The following is a 16124-nucleotide window of genomic DNA, read 5'->3' as shown; positions in this document are numbered from 1 at the left end:
TCCACTTGGACATCAGGTCGTTGACCACAACTCTTTGAGTGCAACCATCCAGCCAATTCCTTATCCACCAAGTGGTCCATCTGTCAAGTCCATGTCTCTCCAATTTAGAGACAAGGATGTCATGCAGGACAGTATGAAATGTTTCGCACAAGTCCAGGTAGATGACATCAGTCGCTCTTCCCCTATCCACCAGCGCTGTAACCCCGTCATCGAAGGCCACCAACTAAGGCACGATTTGCCCTTAGTGAAGCCATGTTGGCTGTCACCAATCACCTCCTTGATTTCCGTGTGCCTTAGTATAGTTTCCAGGAGGATCTGCTCCATGATCTTGCCAGGCACAGAATTGAGACTGACTGGCCTGTAGTTCCCTGGGTCTTCCTTTTTTTCCTTCTTGAAAACGGGGGTTATGTTTCCCCTTTTACAGTCAGTACACAAATGCTTGTGCTGTCACTAGAGACACCAGCAGTGTAGGAACGAGCAATCAATCCACTTCCTTAGCACTGATGCCAGTATTACTAAATCATAAAACTATAGTGGTTGGTTTTCCCCCTTTCCCACCCTGCCCTGCCCCCCCACCAAATCAAGAGCTAGTGTATGAAAAAAAAATGTTTTATGGGTGTCTTGTCTTAGAGAAAGTGGCAGAGCACAGCTTGGGGTAGAAGGAAATCATCATTTAAGTGATCTTAAATTTACACTAGGATTCCTGTTCAAGAGATTAAGGACAAAAATATTAGACCATCTAATCTGATTTCCTGTCTTTCCACAGGTTGCACATTTCATTTCTGCATTAGCCTCTGTAACTTTGAAAAAAACATACTGAGATTTGACCAGTGTATCTGTTTTCAGATCTGAAATAAGAAAAAAACCTATCAATTTACCTTTCTAAAGATCTAGGGGTTTTTTATTACTGGAAAAAATCTCAAATTGTTCCTTTTTTCTATTTAAATTTGCTTCTTTTCAAACTTCTAGCTATAACATCCTACTACACTTTCCAAATTTAGCCACTTGTACTGGTATTTTCTAGCTCTGAAGATAACTCTACTTATCGTATCACCTCAACCATCCTTTTGAAAAACTGACACAGTTAAGTTCATACAACATTTTCCTAAGCTTTAATAGTTTTTGTGGCAACATTCTCTCTAGTTTAAGTTATGCAAGAAAAATTTCAAACTTTAAAAGTCAAATCCAGCCTTCTACCACCAGTCTCAATCATGCTATTTACGTAAGTATAACCATCACATCTCTGTTCCAAGGATCAGGCTAGTCCTTTTTACCACAGCATTAACCAAGCTCATGCTATTCTATTCCAGTCTGACCCCTAAATCCTTTCCAGATTCACTGCTTCCTCGCTGTCTCATGCTATATCTGTCATCATTGTTCACGTTCAAGACATGCTCTTATCTGCCTCTGTATTCAAACATATTTTGTCCAAAAAAAAGCAAGTAACCATGTCTCCTGTCATGGTCTAAGAGTTTAACATCAATCTGAAAAACAAAAGCAGATTCTTTTTATATGGCAAAAGAATACACGTGGTGTTCAAAGACGTGAGAATGATTAAAACTCAAATGATCAAAACTCAAATAAGATAGCTTGGCTATGACAAGGTATAGCTGTTCTCTAAACAAGTACATGTGTAAAATTTAAAAGTTTTGCTTCCCGCTAGAAATTTTTTATTTTATATGCTGCTGCCTAAAGCAGAATGCAGCTGAAGAATAATACTTCACAGAAAAGTCCTAACCTTTCATAGTTTCCAAAACAGCAACTCTTAATCACAGTCCATGTACCTTGAAGTAGGTTCTGGTTAGCCAGACACAGGTGAAAAATAAGTTTTTAATAAAAACTATGGTAACATTTTTATTAAGTTAGTATTCAGTCACATTAAGAACAAACCACTACAAACAGAGAATATGAAGATAAGATCCTTTCTGCACAAGGGTAAACAAACATTTACTGTTGACGTAAACAAACTTTTTAAGGTAAAAATACATAAGGTTTAAAAGTCACTAATACTGATATAAAGAAGTGTCACATCCAAGAAAGCTGCCCTGTGGCAAAAAATGTAATTCTCTCCTCTCCATCATGCATATTTACTTCCTATATGTCCAAATTTTGAATTGGCAGGCAACTAGAGAACTCACTCTTAAAAATTTAATTTCTTATCACTCCTAATCCAAAAATATATAAGTATTCTTTAGAGCTCTAATGTAAATGCAGGCTTTCAAAAGCCACTGCCTTGCTTTAATTCAAATGATGTAAAAGGCACCAATAACCTGCAACTTTGACACAGATTGCACTGAACTCAAATTCTTAAATTCAGTGCAATCTACTTCAAAGTTGCAGGTTACTGCACCCATCTGATGCAAAAATTCAGAGGCGAGATGTGTTCAGACAAGGTTATTGATGCCTTTTTCATCATTTGAATTAAAGCTCCTTGTAAACCACTTTACATAATGGAGGATTCTAATACTACATCCATCACCTTATCAAGATCACTAAATTTTATTTTTTCTTTATTTAAGCTACTATTATAATCAAGTATAGCCTACTTCAAATGAAAACACTGCAAAAGCTCTTTATAAAGTCTTTATAATACAGCTGGAAGTACAGAACCTGCTATTTCAGTACAAGAGTCATTAGAACCACGGTATTGTCTTTAAAGAGACTCACTTGGATTTCGCCCACTTTCTTCATGATCTTGTTCACTCATGATCAAGGAAAATCAAGTCATTCCCCTCTGCTGATTCTTCACACAACAAGAATGGAAACAGGAAACTGACAGTTGCTTCCTCCCAGCTTTTTGTAAGACCTCAAATCCTGTTTCTTACTAGTATTGGATTAATCCTGAAACAAGTCATTAAGGCATCACGCAGTGTGAAGCACGCACATGACACAGCCAAGCTACATTAGAGTCACAGACCTCTCTGAAGAGAATTAAGCTGGAGGATTTCCCTCAGCAGTAAACACCACGCTCAGTGAAACAGGCCGGATCCACTTACTAAAACATCCCACGTCTTCATCTAATAATAAACACATTTAAAGTTTTCTTTCCATCAAATAAATTCACTTTAACATACTTCCACTAAGCAGATCAGTATATATTAGCAACAAGTAGTATTAACCTATTCCAAAGATGTGCTATTAAAAAAGCCAATTTTATGCATCAAGTACATATTAGCAGCTCTTAAGCAAACCATAAGTATAGTTGCTAAACATTGATTTTTATGTAGAAAGAGCTTGCATTAAGATGTAGCAGATAAAAAACACTTTAAAATATAATTCTAGTAACACTGCAAGTACTCTTTTTGAAAAGAAGTATTTTTAAATTACAAAGAGGTCCTCTAAGACTGGCTGCATAATTCATTAGTTCACTTTCAAATTAGATATGTCACTGTTTTCTAGTTTATGCCTTCATCTATTTCACAGATTCTGTAACAGCCTTAAAATAACTTCATAGAAACTGTTTCAGTTCTATTAAATGGATGTTATTGCTTAGAACAGACCAGTTCCTTTAGTAGAATCACAGAATCACCCACGTTGGAAGAGACCTCTGGGATCATCGAGTCCAACCGTTGCCCTGACACCACCATGGCAACTAAACCATGGCACTAAGTGCCATGTCCAGGCTTTTCTTAAACACTTCCAGAGATGGTGACTCCACCACCTCCCTGGGCAGCCCATTCCAATGGCTGATAACCCTTTCTGAAAAGAAATTCTTCCTAATGTCCAACCTGAACCTCCCCTGGCAAAGCTTGAGGCTGTGTCCTCTTGTCCTATCGCTAGTTGCCTGGGAGAAGAGGGCGACTCCCACTTCACTACAACCTCCCTTCAGGTACTTGTAGACTGCAATAAGGTCACCTCTGAGCCTCCTCTTCTCCAGGCTAAACAACCCCAGCTCCCTCAGCCGTTCCTCATAGGTCAGACCCTCCAGACCCTTCACCAGCTTGGTCGCCCTCCTCTGGACTCGCTCCAACACCTCAACATCTTTCTTGAAGTGCGGGGCCCAGAACTGGACACAGGATTCAAGGTGCGGCCTCACCAGTGCCGAGTACAGAGGGACGATCACTTCCCTAGACCAGCTGGCTACACTAAACCAGCTGGCTACACTAAAATCTTTGAATCACATCCAAAATGTACTTTTCTCGGGGATCCTAACACCTATGCCACAAGCATGGTCAACTGTGGAAAGGCTGAAAGGGTTGAAGGCTCCTTCCAAGCCCATTTCCCAAAGCTCCTCCTTCCTAGAACCAGCTCTGGTGCTTACTAGGCCCCTAAAAGAGCTGCTTTAACCCACTGACACTGCAAAAACCCTGCCTCCTGTACCTCCCCATTTTGATTTCCCTGCCAGGGACCGGTCATTAATCAATGGCATCAAGCTATTAGGTCGCATATGTCCTGGTAAGGTTCTATCAGGACAGTTCTACAGGTAACAAATTGAAGTTCTGACATATTTTCCAAGGATGTTCTAAACTTTCTTTTCTGAAGCTAGAAAAAAAAAAAAACACGCAAGCTTCCCATTCTTCAAGATTGGAATTAATCTGCTAAAAGGTTTTATTCTCTTCAAAAAGTAAGCGTGTAGAAAGATGCTTTTAAAATTAAAGAGCTTCAAACTTGTGTGTCCCTTGTCAGAGGGCAAGGAACAGAACAAGTTTTTCATTTCTTCTTCCAGAGAGGATTTTTTTTTTCCCCGAGATACACGAGTTTAAAAAATTTTTGCAAAGCAGTTACCACTCAACATCTCACCTCCCAAAGGCTCCAAGAATGACTTCCTGAACAGGTTACACGCTACTTATTTTTGGTTGCTATGACTTAGCTAAAGGATACAGCTAATTAAGGTACCTAATCAAGAATTCTAGCTGTTGAAATCAGGAAGCAGATAATAAATACTGTCCAATTGACACAGACATTATTAAGCCATGCTTTCCTATAGCTGTGATTCAAGAGTGAAGTTATTCAGAGACCATCTTTAAGTTTGTATACTGCTAACTGCTCATGCATCCATTGCTGAGGACTACTGTCTGTCCTGGTTTGGCCTAAACCAGGCCAATTTTCCTTTCAGTGATTTTTACTCTCAGCTAAGTCTCTTCTAAGTAACTGCACTTTCTGAAACTAACTGCATGTTTTGCAGACAGTGTCTGCTTCCAGGACTGATAACACTCGAAGTTTGTAGTTATCACTGAGGTACCAGTAGGGATGTTATGCAGAAAGGCTCTTGCTGTACTTGTTCTTAGAGAAAGCAATTCCTCACTGCTTACGAGTGAAGAGCCAAAGGGGGGTCGCACCTGCAGGGAGGAGCGGACAGGGCAGGTGACCCAAAATTGACCAACGAAGGTATTCCATCCCATACACGTCATTCTCAGTATAAAGCGGGGGGATCACGAGGGTCTCAGCCTTCTGTTTTTGGGGGCCTCTGCCTGCTTGGGCTGCTTCTGCTGCTTCGGGCCTCTTCTGTGGCTTGAGCCTTTGGCCAGTGTCCAAGGAGGACTCTGTCCGTTTTCCTGCTGCCCCCGATCCCGATCCGGGCATCCCTGAATCCAGCTCTCGACCGTTGCTGGGCCCAGCCTGGGCCTTCCCAGAGCCTGCCCTGCAGTGCCGGTGGGGACGTGGCCGACATCGGGGGAGCTCAATCTTGGTTTTGTAGATATTTGTATATATTTGATTATTCCAATATTATTATTATACTCTTTTTCATTATTATAGTTTATTAAAACTGTTTTAACTTTCCAACCCGTAAGTCTCTCTCCCTTTTCCCTTTCCCTTTCCCTTCGGTGCGGGGGGAGGGTTAACAGAGAGCATCTGCCACAGGTTTAATAGCTGGCCCAGCTTTAAACCGTGACACTGTCAGACCCTTAAAAATAAGTAGGTAACACTTTTGATGCCCTAAAACTCAAGGATGGCAATTTTGACAGCTGAGAAGCTGCCAAAGAAACAGCTAAACCTCTTGTAAAGCAGGGTTAGGGCAGCATAGCAAGAATGTAGCATTGGACAACCTAGTGCATCAAAACGTCATCCAATTTTGCAACTACATGAAACTCTGTATATGAAATCATACAGACTACAGTTTTCAAAGACTTCATGTGGTGGGTTGACCTTGGCTAGCTGCCAGGTGCCCACCAAGCTGCTCCATCACTCCCCCTCTTCAACAGGACTGGGGGAGAAAATAAGATTAAAGAGATTATGGGTCAAGAAAAGGGCAGGGAGATCACTCAGCAACTACCATCATGGGCAAAACAGCCTTGACTTGGGGAAATTAATTTATTTTATTGTCAATAAGAGGGTAGGATAATGAGAAATAAGAACAAATCTAGAAACACCTTCCCCTACCCCTTCCTTCTTCCCAGGCTCAACTTCACTCCCAACTTCTCTACCTCCTCCCCCTGAGTGGCATAGGGGGTCGGAAAATGGGGGTTGCAGTCAGTTCATTACATGCTATCTCCACCACTCCTTTCTCGTCATGCACTTCCCCTGCTTCAGCACAGGGTGTCATCCACAGGAGACAATTCATCATGACCTTCTCCAATATAGGGTCCTTCCTATAGGCTGAAGTTCTTCAAGTGCTGCTCCAGCACGAGTTCCTTCCATGAGGTTCCCTTCAGGAACAGACTACTCCAGCATGGGTCTCCTCATGGGGCCACAGGTCCTGCCAGAAAACCTGCTCCGGCATGGACTCTTCTCCACAGGCAACAGTTCCTGCCAGTAGCCTGCTCCAGTGTGGGCTCTCCATAGGTCACAGCTTCCTTCAGGACATTTCCACCTGCTCCATCATGGGGTCCTCCATGAGCTGTGGGTTGATATCTGCTCCACAGGCTGCAGTGGGACAACTTGCATCCCACAGTCTTCACCACAAGCTGCAGTGGAATCTCTGCTCCAGTGCCTGAAGCACCTCTTCCCCCTCCTTCTTCACTGACTTTTGTGTCTGCATAGTTGCTTCTCTCACATATTCTCACTCCTCTCTCGCGCAGCTTTTTTTTTTTTTTTTTTTTACCATTTCTTACCAACATCACTTCTGGCATCTTCTCACAGAAGCCACCCCTGCAGCACCCTCTCTACCAAAACCTTGCCACATACACCCAATGCACTTCACGTATTTTTCTCTCAGCAGGGAAAGAAAAAAATGTTCAGTGATGAACATCTCGTTCAGAAATGAGAGTGATGACACCTTCTCTCACCTGAATTTGTCTTTGCTGTCATCACTGTGTCAAAGGTGCAAAGAGTCAAGGAAAACATATTCCAAAACTGAAGTACTCTTATTAGCTTGGGGTAGTGGAGGGTAAATAGAAACCTGACACGATAAGCTAAGCTATTAGCAGGACTAAAATTCTGCTAGCTACTGTCCAGACAGTTCTCAAAGCCATGGTATCCAAATAATTGCACAAATTATGTGTGCCAGAAACGCTCCTTGTTCAACTGGTACATCAAAACAATTACGAAAAGAAATACTATCTGATTATGCAAAAAATACCACATAAGCCACAAAAGGATTGCGTGGGAAAAAAATAGGTAGGAGAAGCCATTTAAATTGGTAGGAGAATTAATTTAAACTAAGCAACACATTTTGTTAAGGGGGAAACCCTCAAGCTTTCTACTCAAGATTCAGAAAATAAGTCCCCTGTGATAATATTCTATAGGTCATTAGTAAGCAAATAAAAATAGTGTTGTTTCATTCCCCATGTTTTAGTATCTATTTTTATGTAAAGCAACAACATAGTTCAAAGATACAGGAAAAATTAATCAGTCCAGTGCTGCCAGAAGGGGTGGTTTTCTGCATTGGGCTGGGGGGGGAACAACGCCCTTGTTCTGCAATGAGCTGATTCGAGGAAATAAAGCCTCTTAAAACAACTTTTTAAAACCAATTGTTTTTCTGTCATAGCTGGTTTCCTGCTGATTTGGCTCCCTAAAACAGTACACAAGCAGTAGCACCGGAAAGAACAGAATTGGTTTTTCCCCCAGCAGCAGCTAATAAGATCTGCTATGCAGTAAGAAACTATATCCCTTACCAAAGGTAGCCTTTACAATGCTTACCTGTGAGCTTTTAACACAATAACTGTCATTTTAAAATTATAAGATAAGAAAAGATTACAAGCAAAGCTCTGTTACAAAAAAAAAAAACAGTAAAAACCAGTTACACCAGAAGACCTTTACTCACCATATTCTGATAGCCGCAAAAGTACTTTTACAAGTAGAAAAATCAGCAGTAACAGATCAAAAAAATCTCAGAAATAATATTTTCATTACAGGATCAGAGAAGTTAAAATTAAGAGGGTTGATATCACTACATTTGATATTACTTTCTCCTGGAATATTCTACTTTAAAGTTGTTTTATGACTAGAATTATTTACATTTAGCTCTTAGGCAATAAGTAAATTAAGAGAACATTAGCATTTCATTCACATTAAATTAACATAATGGCATAAAAATAATAACTTTGCTGTCCATTTCAACCATTAAGATCCTATCCTTCACAAAAAAAGGTCAAAACTGCAACCATCTAAAAGAAATTTTTAAGCAGTTCCAAAATGCTAAGGGACCACTTACTCCACTGTGAAGTTTAGTTCATTATCCTTAACTCTGCCTCCTTTATTTGCCCCTCTTTCCCTTGGAGATATCCATAGCTAACAGTAACACTTATATTCACAATAATATATGTAGCTATATTAAAAGTGAAAGGATTAATTACAGAATCACAGTATCAACCAGGTTGGAAGAGACCTCTGGGATCATCGAGTCCAACCGTTGCCCTGACACCACCCTGGCAACTAGACCATGGCACTAAGTGCCATGGCCAGTCTTTTCTTAAACACATCCAGAGATGGTGACTCCACCACCTCCCTGGGCAGCCCATTCCAATGGCTAATGACCCTTTCTGAAAAGAAATTCTTCCTAATGTCCAACCTGAACCTCCCCTGGCAAAGCTTGAGGCTGTGTCCTCTTGTCCTATCGCTAGTTGCCTGGGAGAAGAGGCCGACTCCCACTTCACTACAACCTCCCTTCAGGTAGTTGTAGACTGCAATAAGGTCACCTCTCAGCCTTCTCTTCTCCAGGCTAAACAACCCCAGCTCCCTCAGCCGTTCCTCGGAGGTCAGACCCTCCAGACCCTTCACCAGCTTGGTCGCCCTCCTCTGGACTCGCTCCAACACCTCAACATCTCTCTTGAAGTGCGGGGCCCAGAACTGGACACAGGATTCAAGGTGCGGCCTCACCAGTGCCGAGTACAGAGGGAAAATTAGAGCACCTTGGCAGAGCTGGGCATACATAGGAGTTAACTTGGACAGTTAATGCCTCTCAGAACAAAGAAAATCCCTACGTGTAACTCCCATACCTGTGATACGCATTTATCTGCAACAGGAATAATATTTTCCATTCCAACATCGTATTATACAATATGACACTTGTGTGGCAGGGGAGGACAACCAATACAGCTTCTGTAAAGGGAGATTCTGTCTCACATGCCTAAAAGAGTTCTTTGAAAGAACCGACAAGCACATGGATAATGGAAAATCTAATTTATACAGTGGGCCAAGAACTCCAAAAGATTTTTGATTAAATCCTTCTCTGAACATACTTAAGGAAATAAAGTAGCTATAGAATAAAAGAGAAGATATTAGATAAGCCATAGGTAAATAACTGAGTTAAGAAAATAGAATACAAATATGGTCTACTCCCAGAGATGGTCACTGAAGTTCTGCTGGGACACAAGTCATTCCACACATTAGTAAAAAACGGCAACAAAAATAAAAGACATGAGAAGATGTTGAGGTGTTGGAGCGAGTCCAGAGGAGGGCGACCAAGCTGGTGAAAGGTCTGGAGGGTCTGACCTACGAGGAACAGCTGAGGGAGCTGGGGTTGTTTAGCCTGGACAAGAGGAGGCTCAGAGGTGACCTTAGTGCAGTCTCCAACTACCTGAAGGGAAGTTGTAGTGAAGTGGGAGTCAGCCTCTTCTCCCGGGCATCTAGCGATAGGACAAGAGGACACAGCCTCAAGCTTCGCCAGGGGAGGTTCAGGTTGGACATTAGGAAGAATTTCTTTTCAGAAAGGGTTATTAGACATTGGAAGGGGCTGCCCAGGGAGGTGGTGGAGTCACCATCTCTGGATGTGTTTAAGAAAAGACTGGACATGGCACTTAGTGCCCTGGTCTAGTTGCCATGGTGGTGTCAGGGCAACGGTTGGACTCGATGATCCCTGAGGTCTCTTCCAACCTGGTTGATTCTGTGATTCTGTGACCAGAGATGTGACAGTTTTAAACTATTTCAGGTTATTTAGGATAGTCAATGCACAAGCCAACTGCGGAGAGCTACAGATCTCCAAGGCTAAATGAACGTTAAACCAAGAGGCAAATTCGATGTAGAAAATTGGGAGTAGATATATACATACATGAAGGAAAACAATCCTAAACCAGCTGAGCTCCAACTGATTGTTACCTCTCATGAATGAGATATTTCAGTTATGATTGTTTCATAAAAACACCTTTTCAAACCACAGCCTGAATATTAGGAAAAGGGAAAAAAGTCCATGTTAGACAAAAATACGTGGGGGTGGGGAAAATCACTGTTTGTTCTTAACTTGATTATCATGTGCAATTCTGTAACTTCCCCCATTTCAAAATTAACAGAAGTAGAAGACGAGGAAAAAGTTCAGAGACACACAGAGAGTATAAAAATAAGTATTGATTAGCTTCCATGTAAAGAATGGCTAAAGAAGAGTTTTCAGTTTGGAAAAAAGGTGGTGGAGTCATGATCTCTGGATGTGTTTAAGAAAAGACTGGACATGGCACTTAGTGCCATGGTCTAGTTGACAGGGTGGTGTCAGGGCCATGGTTGGACTCCATGATCCCAGAGGTCTCTTCCAACTTGGTTGATTCTGCGATTCTGTGATAGGGTTAAGATGGGAGAAGGTTTATAAAAATCTTGAGTGATCTGGAAAGGGACCTGACAAAGTATTAGTGTGATTTGATGCCTTTAATCTGATGACTGGATCAGAAAACAAACAGAGATAATTTGCCTTTGAGCAGCAGATCTTACTGCCACAGTTGCCGAGATGCCAAATATATATGTTAATTCCTGACCGCATAAGAAAAGAGAAATTTGCCAAGTGTATTTAAAATACAAACAAATTTAGAACTAAACCTAAACTGACTCGATGATCCCTGAGGTCTCTTCCAACCTGGTTGATTCTGTGATTCTGTGACCAAAAAATATGAGAAACAAATCTGGTTTCATAGAAGGCTCATCTTTTTCTGGCCCACAAGTTGTTGGAGCCTAGAAGAGCATGTGGAAAACAGTATTATATTTGCCAACCCATGCTCCCATGCATATCCCTAGACCTGAGCCTTTAGCCAGTACTGGAAATGCTGAGCACATGAACAGGGCAGAGAGGGATAACTCACCTGTGGAGATTTAAAAATAAAATAAAATAAAAATGAAGACATTGCATTTTTTCAGGGTACAGAAAACTGGACAAACTACAGTGGGATGAAGAGGAACATGTAATACTGTATTTTTCTGTACAGTAAGTTCTGAACTACAGACTGGTTCTGTGTTTAAGCAGAAGCTGACTGATACTAGACATCTCAGTGAGATTAGCCTGTCTTCCCTCCATTACATATAATATATATATTTTATACATATATACACACACACACACCTGCCTCAACTATTCCCTGTTTTTTTCAGGAATTAGCATTTTACAGAAATCCACAGTATTCACGCTTCATCAGTTATGTGATGACTTCTTGGTAGATTCCCAGGTTTGCCATTGATACTCCTTGTATTTGAGGGCCTTCAATTAAAAAAGATTTTGTAGCAGAGAGTTCTCATATTGGTTTCTAAATAAGATGCTGCTGTGGCATAATACTATGGGATGCTAAAAATACTAGTTATGCTTTGAAACACCTGACCTGCAGAGCTGCTAATGAAACAGAGATTTGATCAACTTTACAAAAGTTTTGACAGGTCTAATAGACAGTCACTCCTGATATGTGTGAAGAAAACAAACAAAAAAACCCAACACAAATCAAAGCCAGAATTTCTCATAAATCTTCACAGAATCAACGAGGTTGGAAGAGACCTCTGGGATCATCGAGTCCAACCGTTGCCCTGACACCACCCTGTCAACTAGACCACGGCACTAAGTGCCATGGCCAGTCTTTTCTTAAACACCTCCAGAGATGGTGACTCCACCACCTCCCTGGGCAGCCCATTCCAATGGCTAATAACCCTTTCTGAGAAGAAATTCTTCCTCATGTCCAACCTGAACCTCCCCTGGCAAAGCTTGAGGCTGTGTCCTCTTGTCCTATCGCTGGTTGCCCGGGAGAAGAGGCCGACTCCCACTTCACTACAACCTCCCTTCAGGGAGTTGTAGACTGCAATAAGGTCACCTCTCAGCCTCCTCCAGGCTAAACAACCCCAGCTCCCTCAGCCGTTCCTTGTAGGTCAGACCCTCCAGACCCTTCACCAGTTTGGTCGCCCTCCTCTGGACTCGCTCCAACACCTCAACATCTTTCTTGAAGTGCGGGGCCCAGAACTGGACACAGGATTCAAGGTGCGGCCTCACCAGTGCCGAGTACAGAGGGACGATCACTTCCCTAGACCGGCTGGCTACACTATTCCTAATAGAGGCCAGGATGCCATTGGCCTTCTTGGCCACCTGGGCACACTGTTGGCTCATGTTTAGCCGGCTGTCGATCAGCACCCCCAGGTCTCTTCCCACTGGGTCGCTTTCTAACCACCAAATCTTCATCCATTACTGCCTACAACAGACTCCTGTTTCCTTCTCTTCCTCAACCAGTTACTATTTCCCAACTACCGTTCCCTTCTAGTGTATTACAAACACATTAAAAGACACAGGCACATATACTTCTGCACAGGCACACATGCTTTCTGCTACTTTGTGCATATTTGAGTCAGCAGGCTCTGACCCTCGACTATATTGTTCAATCCAAGCATTAATTTCCACTCTGCCTCTCTACTTTTCCCAAGTACTACTTTGGCCAGTGCTATAACCCAGCCAAACAGCCACTCACCCAAGTCTACTGCTCCTTCACACACGAGGGTGTCACACAACCAGAAAACAGAAGGCTACAGAATTTCAGATGATTATGAAGGAGTGAAGAGCATAGAGTAAGAACATCCCGGCCTACTCCATTATCACATAGATGAGTATCAGGTAAGAATGTGTGAAAGGGGCTAAGTGCACAGAAAAATTGATAAGTGCCTTGCTAATAAGATACCAGAACTACTTTACCAGTGATCTAACGGCTCAACAGCATACAGCTTGCTTCCCTGCAAAAAACAGTGTTGTGGGTTTGGTGGGGGGGGTTTGTTGAGCTTTTTTGGTTGGTTGGTTTGGGTTTTGTTGGGGTGGGTTGTTTTTGGTTTGTTTGTTGGGTTGTTTTTTTTTTCAAACAAGGTACTAGTGCAGTCAAGGAAATTCCAGAACAGCTACCTGGTTTTTAAGCCAGACAATTCAATCAAAACTGATAAAGCTCTAGATTCCTTAACAACTGGAACAAAATTATATGCTGAGCTATACATGCTAAGGGTGAGCCAAAGGGGAAGTTCCCATTCTCCCTCTTTTTTTCCATCTCCACTCTCAGCTTTACCCTCCTCCCCCCCTTGACACAACTCAAGCCACTCTCAGACTTTTTGCAGCACTCACTCACCTCAACCCCAAAACAGGGGAAGCATGTTTTTCCCTCTGCAAGTTTAGCATGTTGAACCAGCCCAATGAAGTATCTGATGAGCATCAAGGTCAATTCCAGCAAAAATGAAGGGAACCCAGGGATGTGAAAGAGGGCAGGGAAGGAAATATTTACTCCCTAGCCTTTTTGTCAAGGCTGGAGCAGGGAGAAGGGCAAGTACTCCTCCTCCATCAGCAGGCTTTTAGATGGGCTTAACTACAACAGCTTTTAGCTGTACTAGTATTTTAGAATTCTTTAAAGTTTTCAGAAGAATAAGTCAAGGAGAATTATTTGATTAAACAGCATTAACTTAGCATTTTTATGCATTACTGGTTTACATACCACAAATATCCATATAATACCTGAGACAACATCAAGCACGTCGTCGTTCACTTCTCAAACCTCTGTATCTGAGTATAGCATTTAATCTTTTAATGAAGTCAGAGGTCTCTGACTATACCTTGTTTACAAGTCAATGCCTTCTCTTTTCAGTGTTTTCCTTTCCACTCCCTATTTTACATGCACATTAACAGGAAAAGTTATACATAAATTCATCCACTCAAGTGATATAGATCCATAACAGTAGATAACTTAAACATATTTTGCAAACGTAACTGCTAGTCCACACAAATACTTCATTAATTGCATGAAGAATTGTGTTTTTTTAAATGACAACCCTAAAGGTTAGAAGTAAGCCACTACAAAAGTGCTAGTTCCACTCTTCCCCTTGCCCTCCCAAGATTTCTACATGTTTCAAGCCTTCCAGACGCTTCATATATAACACATGGCCTAATAACTCCTGGCTAACTATGTCTGGATGTATGTTCAGTACTTCAAAATGCCATCTGACCAAACACCACACTCCATGCCTTTCTGACTAGCTCTACCATAAGGAAAACTGCCCAAACAGATTAATGCTGTACGGCTGTCATCCATCCAGTACAGGAAACAAACTCTTGCCACAGTTTATACTATTTTGGTTTTTTTATTCCATTTAGTTTGGAAAAAAAAAAAGTAGCAGTTATTAGAACACTTTGCAGTGGAAGAGCCTGGGGGAAGGTTGTACCTTTAGGTTCCTCCCATGCTGCTCTCCAGGCAGAGACAGTCTTGAGGAGGGCCCTGGGGGGATGTCAGGCTGCAGGACCACCCCACACCAATCCCTGTCCTGGGACACGTAGCCTCATCACTTGAATATACCAAAGGAAATGCAATTACATGTAGTATATATCTTTTACGGGTAGGCAGGGGCTTGAGGGGAGAAGGCAACCCAACTTTGTCAGCTTGGTGTTTTACTGGATCATCTTCCTAATTTCTTTTGCATAAAGATTCTTTAAAATAATGTAAATATATTAAGTTTGTCAAATAACCGTTTTCTTTATGTTCTCATCCCATATCACATGGTATCAGCCTTATTTATCTGTGATCTACACCACAAAAAGAGAAGCCGCTGTTACGAGGAATTGCCTATTACAAAAACCCATCTTTTCACCCATGATCATCTAAAAAAAAAAAAAAAATTAAGAATGAGTACTGATTGTAACACAGTGTCCAAAACAACGTGCAAGACCCAACTCGCTCTCATAGGGCTAGTAGTGATTCAAGCACCATACTTGGTATCGCCGCTGCAACACGCTTCATACAGAGGAAGCGTTAAGGGCTGCCGAGCCAGAGAAAGAAAGAGTTACTGCTTCCCTAGCAGGGCCTTATCAGCCGAGCGAGAAAAACATTCATTTCCCCACCACCGCCTATAGACAAACACTCACCCCGCTACGGAAGAGGCTGCCCTGACCTCACCCCAGCTCCACCTCAGGCTTGATTCCGCTCCCTCGGGCGGCTGCAGGGGCAAGGCCTAGCAGGAGGGAAGGCTCCCAACACCACGCCATCAGGTACCGAACACCGACTGAAGCCAAGACACGGTCGCTGGTGCATAAAAGCTCACGGCTGGACAAGCACCTGAAGCGAGCCAGGTAAGGCTGTGCTCTCCTCCACAGCCTGAACCTCCCCTCTAGTGAGCTCCAGCAGGACTTGCCTCTTACACAGAGCTTCCACGCCGGCCTGTTGAACTGCCAGCGGCGCCGGTTACTCCCGTTCCCCCCCGAAGCGAGGGGCGGACTGGCCGCCCCACAGCGCCCCGGGCAGGCGCCGCGCCCGCCCCCGGGCTGCCCGGCTCCCCCGGTCCGAGCCCCCCGGGGGCACTTCCTCCTTTTGGCCGGCGGCGACAGCTTACGGAAACAACGAGAAACAAGCCCTCGGCTACCGCAGGCACCGGACCTTCGCCCTCTCCCGAGGCGCGCTTCTCCACCTGGACAGGTAGCCCCGGCACCGCGGAGAGGCGATGCAGCCCTTCCCCGGGCTACCGGGGCCCTCCGGCGACGACCGGCCCGCCCCACGCCGCAGCCCCGCTCTCCCACACACAAAGCGACGGCGCTGCCCTCGGGCGCTGCCCCACGG

At 43.0% G+C, this 16124-nt stretch overlaps 1 protein-coding gene across 3 annotated transcripts in view; it reads right to left on the bottom strand.

The window, feature by feature from the left end:
* The window catches only part of SLC12A7 (solute carrier family 12 member 7), a 74913-nt gene that overhangs the window by 58545 nt on the left and 244 nt on the right, over positions 1 to 16124 (bottom strand). Inside the window, exon 1 of one of the 3 annotated variants that reach the window (XM_068396915.1) lies at positions 15437 to 15523. The exons of the other annotated variants lie outside the window; for them this stretch is intronic. The gene's annotated coding sequence lies outside the window, so the exon portion shown is untranslated. Of the gene's footprint in view, positions 1 to 15436; positions 15524 to 16124 lie in introns of those variants that run through there. 3 annotated transcript variants of the gene reach the window in all.

This window comes from Nyctibius grandis, chromosome 3 (assembly GCF_013368605.1).
Source record: "Nyctibius grandis isolate bNycGra1 chromosome 3, bNycGra1.pri, whole genome shotgun sequence".
NCBI classification, from domain to species: domain Eukaryota; kingdom Metazoa; phylum Chordata; class Aves; order Nyctibiiformes; family Nyctibiidae; genus Nyctibius; species Nyctibius grandis.
The sequence above is the reverse complement of the archived record's forward strand: the minus strand, read 5'-3'. Positions and strand labels throughout refer to the sequence as shown.